Below are 14,797 nucleotides of genomic sequence, written 5' to 3'. Positions count from 1 at the left end.
CAACTAAACCATCAACAAGCAAGATACCAACAGATAATCTAACCCATATTCACAAAATCACACCCCAAGAATTGGGGTTTTATCTAGACATGTAAACGAGATGAAAATCAATACCAATATTTGTTTCCATCAACTGGGTATGAAGAATTAAATCTTAAAACACATCAAGAGTGAAGAATCTTCAAGGCCCACGTCCAATTTCTTGCAGTTGAAACCCTTTGAATCTTCAAGGTATTAGAACAAATTCTCCAAACCCCTCTAAAACTTGGAAAAAAGAATATTCTAAGTCTGAATAATAATTGTCTATGACTTGATACTAAGTTATCAATTAAAACAAGTATTTATAGTGTTTGAAAATTTGTTCTGCAGCGGATCACTCGGTGCAGTTAGTCGGGATCGCTGATACACTAGGTGATCCGCCTTTTGGTTGATTTCATCACCTTCTTGTTTTAGCCTTCAGCATCTTTGCGCTTCGAGTCGTTGGGCGATATAGTACTTCTTCGTGAAATTACTCGGCGACACGCCGACTGCTCCATTTCATCGCCAACTTGATCTTTGCCTTCAGGGCTCAACACACTAGAACAAAAGGCGATCTCCAGGCCGATCGATGACTCGCCAACTAGGCTCGGCGATCTTCAGGACTTTATTTCTTCATTCTTTTCAGCCGCCTTGTTCCTTCTTGCCAATTAGTGTCCATGCTTTGCCTCAAACTCGAAATATCTAAAATTTAAGTGTTTTAATCAGATATTGAGATAAAATATGCATTTGAGGACACTAATTTTATCAAAATATAGCCCTAAATGAATCCAATTTGTGGACTCATCACGTACTATCCAAACCGTGGAAGATATGTTCAGAGAATGTATACTTGACTTCAAGGGTTACTAGGATGATCACTTGCATTGGATTTACTTTGCATACAACAATAGTTATAACTCAAGTATTGGCATGGCCTCATTTTAGGCTCTATATGGTAGGAGGTGTAGATATCTTATAGGCTTGTTTGAAGTGGGTGTAGTTTCTTTGATATTTCCTAAATTGGTGCATGAGGTTGAGGAGAAAGTTCAACTTATTAGAGAAAAGTTGAAAATGACTCAAAGTCGACATAAGTCCAATGGCGATTTTCGTAGATGAAATACTTAGTTTGATATTAATGATTGGGTTTACTTAAAAATTTCACCCATGAAGGTTGTAATGAGATTTGGAAAGAAAGGGAAGCTTAGTCCCCGTTATGTAGGCTCATATCACATCTTGAGGTGTATTGGCAAAGATGCTTATGAACTTGATTTCCCTAATTACTTGGCTTCGGTGAATCCGATTTTCCATGTCTCCTTGTTGAAAAACTTTGTTGGAGATCCGACATCTATAGTTCCCTTAGAAGATTTGGCAGTCAAGGAGAATCTTTCTGATGAGGGTGTTCCGATTGAGATTTTAGACCGGCAAGTTTCAAAGTTGAGAAACAAAGATATTGCTTCAGTAAAGGTTCTTTAGAAGAATTAGTTAGTTCAAGGTGGTACTGTCACGACCCAGGGGTACCCCCTAGATGTAACTTGGCGTATAGATCCCCGAAGGAGTTCATACCAGAATATTATCTCTCATAACATAATAAATAGAACAATAAAAGTAAAATAATAGTCCATGTCCAATAGTTTCTATAAATGAAATCCGGAAGTCTAAAACACTTGTCTAATCATAGTCATCTAATACAATAGAATGAAATTGGGCCTAGACCATACATCATGTTCAAAAGTGAAATACAAGAAAAACAACTAAAACAATGAAAGTCCATCCTTGAAGTATGAGGACTGACCAAAGCGCGTAAATCTCGAACTCAACCACTAGCCACAAAACTGAGAACCCTGACTGTCGGACCCTTCATTTTGAGAGATGTATGCAAGAGTATGCGTTAGTACAAAACAATGTACCAAGTGTGATAGTCATGCATAAAACATTTAAAACATGCTAAAAAGGACATATCATTTCATGACATGCAATTGACCAAGCTAAACATGATATAAGAGAGTTAAAAACATATATCATAAAACCAAGGTCAATGCATGCTAACGTCATCTTTAAAACCTTCAAACTCATATTTGATACTTCTTGAAGTAACCTCAGTTCATTATTAATTTGGGGGATTAGCCTTAACCAACATAGAGATCATATGAGCTATAACATGATCCCTCAGTGTCTCTCACACCGAAAAGGGTTGTCCTACTTGCCTTGGTAGAACCATGAACTTCTACCTTAAGTTGATCCACTAGCTAATGTCTAATTTAGACAATCATCCAATGAGGACACATAGGTAAGAGATAAGGAGATTGCTACTAGAAATACGACCTCTACTCAGGAGAGCTTCAATCTAAATATCCTCTCGGTGCTTAGCCAAATCCCACGAAATAGTCATTTCTTACTCTACCTCATTATCCATGGAAAGGTATCATAGGATAACTAATACAAGCTACTTTCATTAGGATAGCTCTTACTCTTTGATTCAATTAGGTGAGAAAGTCTTTCAACCTAAGAATCCTTATTATGTGAGAAAAGCTTTCCCATCTTGCTAGTATGTTTTAATAAGAATATGCTTTCAACACAACAACAACAACAACATCATTGGTACTTTACTCTCAAAGCACCCTTAAAACATTTGCATAGATTTCATAAGAATATGCATAAGTCCATAATTTACCTATTGAGGTTCAAAACCCACTTTGAATCATCAATGCATAGAAAACATGGGTTAGATATGGATTTCATCATAAGTTCATGTAAAGCTAGCAATACATGCTTAGTTTCATAAAAATCTTCCTTATCAATCAAAATACCACATCACATGATTCATAACTTCAAAACACAGGGTTACATAAGTTCATGGGGGAATCATCATATTTAAGCAATTCATGCATAAGAGATCATAATTCAATCATTTAAATCAAAAATAAAGAGAACCTATGAAAATAGAAGAAAACCCTAACTTAATTCGGTGTAACACCTTGGAAACTAGTAGACCAAACTAGAGACACAAGTTAGGGTTCTAAGGTTTGATGCATGAGAAATAGAGTTGTAGATGAGACTTTACGTGCTTAGAATGAGGAGTTTAGTGGTTGAACGTCAAGGTACGTATTATACCCAGTAGTCTAGATGACCATTGAGAGTTTGGTTGAGCATGGGAAGGGAAAGTACCAAGGCAAAAGGGTAAGCCTAAGGCAAAAGGCCAAGGTGGCCCAAGCTTGGCAAGCTACTGCCTAAGGGTTCACGACCAGTGGTGTGGACCACAGTCCATGAAGTGGTTCATGAAGATTATTTAGGATGGTGAGAGACCAAGCCTTGAGGCGAGGCTACTGCCTAAGAGGCCACGACAATCACCACGCCCCGTTGGCTTGACCACAGACCATGGGAGGTCTCGTGAACTTCCCTTAGCCTCAAAGGAGGTTGCCAAGATAGGAAAGGACACTGGTCAAGGGACCACGGGCACCACACACGGGCCATGGTTCCCTTGACGGTCCGTATGAGTGAGCGTGGCACTGGACGTGGCTGCCTAGTTTAGGAGTTTTTAAGTATATTCTTATTCTACTTATATTAAGTGGGATTTGTTTTGTAAGGGTTTTATACACCAATATATAAGAGTTTAAGTCATTATCCCCCAAGTTTAAGTCACTTTACATAAGACACAATTCAAAACCCCAAATCACTCCTCTCTCAAATATTTCTCTCTCTAGAAGAACCTCCATTGAAGAAGAAGCTAGGGTTGAAGCTAAAGTCAAGAACAAAGGCTCCATTGCTAAAGGCTTGTGATAGGTCTTTGATTAAGGTATGTTTAGATTTTCATCTATGGGTTCATCCACCCATTGAGTCCTCTAGAATTTCCCCTAATTTGTGAAAAAGAACCCCAATCAACTAGAGTTACTTCCAATGTATGGGTTTTAGGTGGGTATGATTCAAAATGGTTGGATACTACTCATATATCATTAATTTAGTGTTGATTCAGGATATTATGAAGATTTTATGTGGATTCCTTGATTAACCCCAATTTTCAAAGTATGTGGGTTTGTGTCTTTTGATGAGGATTTGATGATTCTTGCTAGATTCTCTAGGATTGTTGTCATGAATGGAAATTATTCAAGAATAGAGATATGAAATCATGAATTGAACTAGACTTATTCATGATGATATAACATGAGTTGAAATGATTAGAATTGGGACTCTTGATGAAGTATGCTTGGAATTGCCTATGACTAAGGCTTGTGACTAGTATGTACTGTGATCTAGACTAGTATATTGATTATGGAGTAAAGCTTGAATATAGGGCTTGAAGTAATAATGTTGGTCACTAGGGCTTAATGATTAAGCCTTATAGGGTTAACTAGCTTTCATTGAATTGATACACAATATAGATAAAGTTATGGTGGAAGGCTCTTACCCACATGACCTACTTAGAACTATATGAATGCATGTATGAAGAATGTTAAAGATTAATCACCTAAATTGAATCATTCTTGCTAGAATATAATAGCTTGAGGTTGAGTCTTATGATTCCTTTATGGATCGTTGAATTATGTAGCTTGGGATGGTAGATCTCATGGTAGCTTGGGATTGACGAATTAAGCTCTCCTAAGGTTCGCTTGAACTAGCATTGGTAGGATGCTTTTCATGATAGCTTGCATTAGTATAGGCATGGTAGCCTAGGATTGAGGATCTATACTCTCCTATAGGTAGCTTGAACTAGCATTGTTAGAATGCACTTCATGGTAGCTTGACTTTGTTAGGCCAAGGCCATTTCATGGTATCTTAGGATTGAGACACCATACTCTCCTAAGGATAGATTTGGGTTGCGAATTAATACTCCCTAATGATAGCTTGCATCTTATTGAATGGTTGTGTGGTGGCTAGGTTGTTATACTTTTATCCTTCCTTGGATAGCTTGGATTGCATGATAGGATGTTTTCCATGGTAGTTATGTCTAGCGTGGTAGTATGCTATTCTTTGATAGTCTAAAATGATAAATAGTTAGCATTGAGTAAGCTAGCCTAAAAGAGTACTTAGTGTGAGTGGTAGTATGGGATGCCATTCATACATGGCACAAGAATGACTTGAGGCTACATATGAAGTGTCCTCTTATGTGATGTATGCCTAGCTTTGGATTGTTGCTATAGTTGCCTTCCATGATATGATTGACTTAAGATGATAGTTCCTTGTCAATGTGAAAGTAGGTCAATAGTGACACCTAGAAATGATAAATATTAATATAGTGACTTCAAGGATATGCTTATGGTGTATGGTATTATGGGATGCCCCACATGCATTGCACAACTGTACCTTGAGGTAACTTGGGGTATAGTGCTCTTATGACATGAAAAGCTAGGTCTTGACTATGAAGGTGGACTATGACCAAGAATGACCGAAGAGAGGTGCTTAGCTTGGATAGTATTATGGTATGCTATCTTTGCCTTGCACAAGTATGCCTGGTGGTGGCTTGTGAAGTAGTTCTCTTGAATATGAAGACTAATGGATGAACTATGAACTTATGTATGTCTTATGTTGACTTGTTATGATATGATGCTTATGTTGGAGTTTATGCTATAAATATGTTATTGTCTCTAATTATGTCTTATGTTGACTAACCATTTGAGATGCTTTATGATGTTGTACTAGCTTTCACACTTGGTACATTATGTACTAACGCATATTGCCTACATTCTAATCAAATGTAGGGTGTTGGAGATTGAGTTTATTTGAAGGCTAGGTTTCCAAGGACCTAGAAGACTTGAAGATTTAGTGAGTCTTCATAGCTTTGAGGACAAACCCACTATGTTCCTTTTTATATTTTTTCTTAGGTTTAAACTTTATATGGGCTACGTCCCAAGACTCTTATTCATGTTATTCATATATGGATTGAGACAAAGAATATTAGTAAAGACTTCCGCTTTTATGAAATGCTTTTCCATTGTATGTTTAAAGAAAGTTTAAATTTTTCCCTAATTTTTTACGATCTTATGTTATGATGATGCTAAGGGCTTGTATGCAAACCTCCGAGGTCAAGTACGCCATATTACGTCTAGGGGGTACCCCTGGGTCGTGACAAAGTGGGTCGTGACAAAGATGGTATCAGAGCAAAAGATTTAGAATGGTTCTAGGATTGTCTCAAACCACGTCTAAGTAGAGTATTATTCATGGGTGTGAGTCGTGACACATTTATGAATAGGAGGCTATTGGATGCTTAGGAAAAGTCTCACATCTTTATTCTCTTAGTCGTGCCATAGAGTTTGACTTTAGTAGGCCCTCTTTCTAATTTGTGACTGTTGTTTTTTAGGGTATGGCTAATCAAGGGAGAATGCTAGGAGAGAAGGGGAAGAGAATGGGAACGAATAGATTCCTCCCCAAGTTCCAAATCATGCTCCTTATTAAGTTCCTAATGACCCTCTAGTTGGGAATGTCACTCTAGCGGAGTTTAGGGCTTCTATACAATTGTTGGCTCAAGCCTTGACGGCACAAGCCAATATAGAAGTGGTGGCTTCGGCAAACCCTATAAGGGGGATGGGTGCTTATAGGATTAGGGAGTTCTTAAGGATGAACCCTTCGGAGTTTAGTGGCTCCAAGTTGGAGGCGGATCCAAATGGGTTCATAGAAGAGGTTTATAAGACACTTGATATCATGGGGGTAACTTCTAGGGAAAAAGTGGAACTAACCACTTACCAATTGAAAGACGTTGCCCAAATTTTGTATCAGCAATGGAAAGATGCTTGGCCGGTAGAGGCGGGTCCTATAGAGTGGGAAACTTTTAAGTTGGCATTTTTAGATAGGTTTTTCCCCAGGGAATTGAGGGAAAACAAAGTTGGAGAATTCATGAACCTTAAGCAAGGTGATATGAGTGTTGAAGAATACTCTTTGAAATTCACCCTTTTGTCTATGTATGCTCCATCTATGGTAGCAAGCCCTAGAGATATGATGAATAGGTTTGTGACTGTAACACCCCTCAAAATGAAATAGGATAATTAGAGCTTCACATGCGTGTTAGTAGTTGATAAACTTGTATAAATGTTTGAAACTGAGTTTATAGGTCAGTTTAGTTGAGTTTGAAGTCATAGGTCAAAGAGACGACCAAGACGTTCGGAAACTAGTCTTTTACGTATTAGTGTGTTCTAGTATGTTGTTCATGTTTTTATGTGTCGTATGAAGTCTAAAATCAGTGGAGGTGACCCTAGTGCCTTAATAAATGTTTTTTACGATTAAAATGTTCGGGTACGATTCCCCGGGACCACCCTAAGGGTTCCTGAGGAGGACCCAACCCTTGGCCAAACAAGTTGCTAAGGCAGCTTGAAGTTGTTCATGGAGGGAGTGGCTCCGCGTAGCGGACCTGCTCCACCAATGGCCAAAAGTTTTTACCGCGGACTCTTCTGTCTTGAAATTTAATTTCCAGAAACTTGTGGAAACAACCCCACGTCGCGGACTTGTTTCCCGACGAATTCTGCGAAAATAAAACTCAAGTTTGACTTGTTTAAAAGGTCCAACTAAGTGAGGGGTGGTTTGGGTACATTGGGGAATTATTATAAACTGTTATTCTACCTATTTTAGGGTATTTTAAGTTGGTTAAAACCCCAAAGCCTAGAACTAAACCTCATTATCCAAATTGAACTTTCCCTCTCAAATAAATTCTCTCTCTAGAACTCCATGGAAGACATTGATGAAGCTTCAAGCTAAGGGATGGGTTCCTACTGATTTCCCCTTCAGATTCCTAAGGAAATTAATCACAAAGGTATGGGGATTTTATCTTTGATTCTCCTTTCAATCAAAGAACCAAATCAAAGTGATTTCAATGTTTTTCAACAACACTAAAAACCCCAATTTCAATTCTAAGCTTGGATTCTTGCATGAAAGTATTTCAAATGATGATTTATGTTATTTTGATGGTTTTAATATCAAAAACTCCATGAACCCTTGCATATCTTGAAACCCTAATTTTGGGTCTAAAGTGGGTCTATTGATTATGAGCTAATAATGTGATAATAATATGTAGATTGTTATGGGCTATTGATTTATGTATTGTTCTATATTGAATTATGAGGAATTGATGGTCAATTGCAGGACCAAGTAGGTTCATCACCTACTAAGATTATTTTAACCATGTTAGTAGGCCAAATACACTACCACCTACTTGCACTAATCTGGCCCAAGTTCATTAGAAGAATAAGGGGTAAATGGACAGCCAAGGCCCAATATTCTTAAGTCCAAAAATGCCTAAGTGATAAGTCAAAGTAGGTGGATCACCTACTTGACAAATTATGGCCCAAAATGAGTGAGAAAGTCGGCCAAAGAAGGTCCCTTTAAAAGGGATTGATATCATCTTTTTCCAACCATTTTTACTTCGACAAAAATCTGATTTCTAGAGCTTTCTCTCTTCTCTATTTTAGCTTCATACAACAACCATTAAATACCGTTGGGGTTCTTGAATATTAGGGATTTCAAGCTATTTGAAGGTATAAGTAAAGATAAGTTGAGGAGGACAACATTTACCTTGAAGAATCTAAGTGTTAGCAAGTGGTAGTTTTGTCCAGCAAGGTAAGCTACTGCAACTTTCTCCCTCTTGTGCTTGAGTTAATTAGGACATTTGGTATGTGTTAGTGAGTTGAAAATTTTTCCTTTTACATGGTGTAATATTGGGGAGGATGTTATGGTGATTAGTGCATATTGGGACAGTTATGGAGGGGAGTCCTCTTTAAATTCATTTATGAGCTTGTTTGAGCATTTTAAAAGTAATGTTATCTCTTAAAGTGCTAGTGATCAGAAACCATGATTCATATTTCTTATGTTACATTAATATGTTTAAGCATTGTTTGATGTATGTTATGATAAGGGATGTGTATGGATATGCAGGGAAGTTATGGAGACGTTAATGGACTTAGATATTGCAAGGAGTTTTGGGGAGGACCTGATACGAAAGTTGTATAGTATATAGACGCAAAAGGGAAAGGGAATGAAAGAAAAATCTGGCTAGATAAATTGCATGCTTACTACTTGGTTACTATTTTGGTGAGATCAAGTAGCTCAAATTGATTGATTAGCTACTAATACTAGTCTTACAACTTATTTTATTGTAGATTAGTAATCTGAAAATAAGCAGATTAAGTAATACTTTTTGAATTGTATAGCAAGGTATGTAAAGCTATTCGATTTCCTATTTCTTTGGCATGAATCCAACACTTGTATTAGAAAGTAAGCTTTTTAAGTTCCCTAGGTAGTGACTGATCCATAGGGCATCATAAGATCTCCAATGTAGCTAATTATCTCAATCTTACTCTCTAGAGCGTTAAAGTGAGTACTCTAATATGTGTTTATTACTAGATGTATGCGCTTACTCTACCAAGTATTAGCATCCAAGGTTTAACTTTGTTTCATCATCAAAGTGCTATCCCTTGACACGTATTCCTCTTGTATAAATCAAAATGATCCTGGATTACACATGGTACATATGTTTATATGTTGGATATACAATCTTCCCATATCTTGCCAAGTTACTTCAATTGTCTACTCCATCATATAGGTCATATTAACACATGTTCATATGTTCCCTTTATTGGTTACCACTCCCATTGTGCTAGACTATAATATTACATCACAAGATCCCTATTTTCTCTATTGTACATTTTACATGTACTTACTTGGAATATGTATCCATCCCTAAGTTGAATCTGCCCATGTGCTCGCTTGGTTCAACGTCTATGTATACCTTGTATTTGATATTTGTTAATAAGTATTTGTCTATCATATAGAGTTCAAATCTCTTTGCATAATGTTAAATGTCTTCACTTGATATGTGCTTCAATTTGAGATGTCAAAATGCGTGTTGAATCATAACAGCTCCTAAGTATTACGTTGGTGTCACAATTGCTTCCCATGTCATTGATATTATCTTAAGTCCATATTCATATGTCTCCTACTATGTTTTACTATCACAAAGTTGAATAACACTATGACTACCAAATCAACAATCTCAAAAGAGTTGTAAACATCAAAAGAACAATCTCAAAGATTAAAGAGACAAGGTAAAATTAATCTATATAAATATGGGTGGCAGCTCAGGGGTTAAAATACCTAGCATGGGCTGATCCTAATTCTAGTACTTAAGGGTGGCAGCTCAAGGGTGGTAATACCTAGCATGGGCCGATCCCAATCTATATTATTATGGGTGGCAGCCCAGGGGCTAAAAGTCTAACATGGGTCGATCCTGATTTGTATATTTATGAGGACCGTATCCAGGGGTTAAAATGCCTAGCATGGGTCATCCTCTTTTACCACTGATCAGCTGGTCATTTGTATCATATGCCTTATAAAGATTGTAACGCACATAAAATTAAAGAAAAGAATGTAACATACACGATTACACAAGTATAAGCAAAGGTAGTCTGTAATCCTTAACTATTTGTATTTCGTTCACTTGAGCTCTCATTTTACATATGGTTGTATTATGCCTAACATATTGAGTACATTCTTTCGTACTGATGTCCCTTATTGGGGACGCTGCATTTCATGTTGCAGGTACATGTACTCAACTAGTATATCTCCCAAATAGAAGCAGATGATACTCGGTAGTTGTTGGTGAGCTCCAAGGTTTTTTCGGGGCTTCATTGAGTCTTTACTATGTGTATTTTGATAGTTGTACAGTCATGGATTCCAGTAGAGGCTTTGATAACATTATATAGCTATCATCTGTATTCATAGTTTTACTTATCACATGTGTTGGTTCAGCTAGTAGACATGTGTTGTATATGTAGCTTCTCATTAGTAAATCTAAGGTAGTCTGTAATCCTTAACTATTTGTATTTCGTTTCACTTGAGCTCTCATTTTACATATGGTTGTATTATGCCTAACATATTGAGTACATTCTTTCGTACTGATGTCCCTTATTGGGGACGCTGCATTTCATGTTGCAGGTACATGTACTCAACTAGTATATCTCCCAAATAGAAGCAGATGATACTCGGTAGTTGTTGGTGAGCTCCAAGGTTTTTCGGGGCTTCATTGAGTCTTTACTATGTGTATTTTGATAGTTGTACAGTCATGGATTCCAGTAGAGGCTTTGTTGACATTATATAGCTATCATCTGTATTCATAGTTTTACTTATCACATGTGTTGGTTCAGCTAGTAGACATGTGTTGTATATGTAGCTTCTCATTAGTAAATCTATCTTGATAGTAGTTCACTTTCTTATCGTAGGTCACTTGTAAAGCATGTGTTCATATGGTACTTGTCCGCCTCACCTAGGATTGGTGTGTGACAACACATAAATAAATCCTCCTTTTACAACTTTATCTATCTCATCATGATACTTTATCCAAACGCACTTATCACTTAAGCAAGTAAGCACATAGGCGAAAATAGTTGGTGAATTACTAAGCCATATGTAGTATATAACATACAATCAATTGAGCACAAGAGAGCAATTGATATATGGGCAATTTAGTTATAACAACATGTGACGCATGAGTAAGTAAGTTGTGAAGACATGTAGCATCTAAACAAGTGAGCTATAAAACATGTGCAAGTCAATTATGGCACATAAGAAGGTGAACTATAACATGTAAGTAAAAGAGTATGTGAGGCATGAAGCTCATAAAATAGTGAGCCACAACACATGTGACATATAGGCAAATGAGTTGTAAAGCATGTACTATATATACAAATGAGACATTATAGGCATCTAACACATTTATGTGTAGGCTGTGGCACGTGAGAAATGAAATCATGTGACATATGAAAAAGTAACTATGACGATATATGACAGGTAAATAGGTGAATTATTAGAATTGATAACACGTGGACTATTAGAATAGACAACAAGTGGACAACTGAACTATGAGAATATACAAATGCATAAGCAACCGGGGCATCTGGAAACCAGGAACGAACTTGTAGAATCACAAAGCCATGTTTTACCATTTAATTAATTATCAATGGATCCGATTATAAGAACTTGGGCACATGATACATTATTATACTTGGATCACTGTACATTATATTCTTTTCATTACTCTTTGTTGATATATAATATGTGTAAGTCATAAAAAATAAAAATGACCAATTGATCAGTGGTAGAAGAGGATGACCCATGCTCGGCAGTTTAACCCATGGGATGTTGTCCTCGTAAATATACAAATTGGACCCATTCTAGGCTTCCACCCTTATACACAAATTAGGATCGACCCATGCTAGGCTTTTGGCCCTGTGCTGCCACCCATAATTAAATATATTAGGATTGGCCCATGCTAGGTATTACAACCCTGAGCTTCCACCCCTAAATAAAACAATTGAGATCGGCCCATGCTAGGTATTACAACCCCTTAGTTGCCACCCATAATTATATAGATTAGGACCGACCCATGCTAGGTATTACAACCCCTAAGCTGCAAACCCTAAATATAAGAATTGGGATTAGCCCATACTAGGTAAAACCACCCCTAAGTTGCCACCCATAATTATGTAGATACACTTTACTTTGTCTCTGTAATCATTAAGATTTTTCTTTCGGTGGTTATAATTATTTTGAGCTTTAAGACTATATACCAGTGATGTAGACATGATAAAGTACTTGAGGCAGCAATGATTTTATAGGAAGCAAAATATAACTTTGATGTGATACATAGGAACGTATATGACTGAATTAACTTCATTATCTACAAAGAATATATATGAATGATCTATGATTGTTTATGGCAAGTAAGGAGGTTAGGACATGTAGAATTGTTCATTTAAAACACATTTGGAAATTTAAATTGGGGGCATACATGCATTTCAAATGGAGGTTGTTAACTGCTCAAATGGAGAGCTAAGGACTATAAGTAGTTTATGTCAAATGAAAGGGTGTGTAAGCATGCGTACTAGTGGTGCACATGGATAAATCCAAAATAAGGGACAAGTGAGCATTCCACGTAAGGACATATAAAATGTATAATAGACAGAATATGTATCCGGTAAATGAACACTTGTAACATGTGTAATGCAGGATCAACTCAATGAATCCTCATTTGACTTAGAGGACAACCCATGAAACATACTGTTTAGAGAACCTTTCTCGATAAAGGATAATGAACACATTGTTTACATCCGTACTTTATTCAAATAAGGAGAAACGTCGCGGTAACTCAAAAAATGAACAATTAAGTCAATTTTAAAAGAATTTTAAGAATAAACAAATTTTAAAAGGAGTCGACACCAAATATTAGGAAAAACTAGGAATCCAATTAAAAAATGTCTACGAAACCAATAGATTCTAGGTAAGGGGTTCAAGTTATTCTAAAGGAAAGGTATTAGGAATCCTTCGAAATCCACAATTGTGGGTCCCGACTGAATTCATTTTTTTCAAATTGACGAGGAGATAAAAACAAATAAACAAGTATAATAAACATGCAATATACACAGGTAGTAAAATAAAACAATAACATAATAAATGACCTACAATTGTCTAACGTCAATAATATATACAAAAATAAATAAAAAATATAATTCGAACTCCTTTCGAATAGCTTCAATGGGAAGCGACTACAGAGTACCTCTAAAGACACTTAGTAAAAGTGTTAGTGATAAATAAATATGAATAAAAATAAATGAATCAAATAATAACTTAAAAATAAAAATATATCTTATTAACATGGGAGGCCTTGGAAATCGACAGTAATTTCTTCATCGGCCATTTTTAACATAATAAATATATAAACTTAAACTAAATTTTCGTCTTTAAAAATTGGGAGGTCTCGAAAAACCGACAGAGAGATTTTTTCATTGGCCAATCAACTTGTAAAAGAACAACTTCATAAAAACACAAAATAGCTAAAATCAATCCTAAACAAAACGGGCAACATAATCAATAACAATAACCACAAGACTAACAGTCATAAATCTAATATGAAATATTGAAACATAATAATAAGAATAGTAACATTAACAGCGAATCAAACAAAAAATGAAACAAAGCCACAAATAAGCATAACATTAAAATAAACCAATTAAAAAATGGCAATATAAGAATAATAGTCAATTGTAATCCTTACAACATTCAAACTTAGCAACAATTCTGCCACGCCCGAAATAAGGGCAGTAACTGGCACTCGATACCCTAATACATCGATTTACCCACTGAAACATACTAGCTAAACCAAACTTGTGAGGCAAAAACATTGGGCAGCACAACCTCTAAAAACTGAAGCCTAGACCCAGAGGTCATGACCTGAAAGAGAATAACCATACAAACAATGGTAGACAAACCGAAAAAATAAAGATGTACTATCTAGCCGATGAGGCCACAACCGAAAACATACCTACTTACACACACACCTATATATACATGCCAAGACTATTGTCTGGAGGTTGAAACATACAAAATGAAAACCCAGAATATTGTGTCCACAATAGCCTTTATGAGTGACAAAAGCACTGTCGGGACAAGGCCCCGACTATACCCAAACTGTACAACAAAAATAAACATCCTCTAATAGCCCCAGTATAAGATGGAGCTGACCAACTCCAAATTGAACCTGAATCCTAGCGGGTGGGTCTATTAAAGTCCCTGCCTGTACCTACTCGCACAAAATAAAAAGCAGCGTCCCCAGGCAAAGGGACGTCAGTACGAATAAAAATGTACTGTTATGTAAAGCTAAAAGTAAAATCATAAACATTTACTGTAAAAAGGGTAATAGAGATACCACCTGAAACTGAAACCCAAATAATCTCCATGGCTGACCTTTAGCCCCCTACTACTTAAATATGCATGGTATGCTCATATAATCGTATGTCGTGAATACATA

This window comes from Solanum tuberosum, unplaced genomic scaffold (assembly GCF_000226075.1).
Source record: "Solanum tuberosum cultivar DM 1-3 516 R44 unplaced genomic scaffold, SolTub_3.0 scf00170, whole genome shotgun sequence".
Taxonomy (NCBI): Eukaryota; Viridiplantae; Streptophyta; class Magnoliopsida; order Solanales; family Solanaceae; genus Solanum; species Solanum tuberosum.
The sequence above is the reverse complement of the archived record's forward strand: the minus strand, read 5'-3'. Positions refer to the sequence as shown.